This window comes from Arachis ipaensis, chromosome B01 (assembly GCF_000816755.2).
Source record: "Arachis ipaensis cultivar K30076 chromosome B01, Araip1.1, whole genome shotgun sequence".
NCBI lineage: Eukaryota > Viridiplantae > Streptophyta > Magnoliopsida > Fabales > Fabaceae > Arachis > Arachis ipaensis.
In genome coordinates, this window is record NC_029785.2 from 57,950,818 (window position 1) to 57,951,409 (window position 592).

Here is a 592-nt window from a genome sequence, read left to right on the forward strand (position 1 = left end):
AGTTAATATACACCTATAATTTTTAGCGAGTTACCTGTTGCGTTGATGCCAAGCGCATCACCTATTTTTTTGTGTTATTTTAAAAGAACCGTATCCGGTTTCCAGTCTGTTCTCCCCTAATTTGAAGTTGTTAGCCAGCTCCCTTAACACTTGGTGATGCACCCTTAGTGGTGGGATGTGCATCAAGCCACCGAATCCCAAATCCCTCACAATCGTTTTCTTCTCCTCACTCATGTTTCTGAATTTATCATTTAACAAATGTGTTGCACACTTAAGGTCTTTTGTTTGCTGTAAACAAAAATAAAATTATAGTCAGATATGTTTCTATTATATAAAACTGATTTCATCTAAGACATATATTTGTTCTTACATTTCTTCCAGGTTCGTTTCTCGCTGCCATTTTTTCTGAAATGAAAAATACACCCAAAGTTATCAGTAAGATACACCCATATATATGAGTCAGATACACCTATAGATATCAGTAAGATACACCCATAGATATGATTCAGATACACCCATATATATCAGTCAGATATCACTCAAACATGCATCAATATACAAGGTCAAGCAATATACACCCATGGACAAGCAT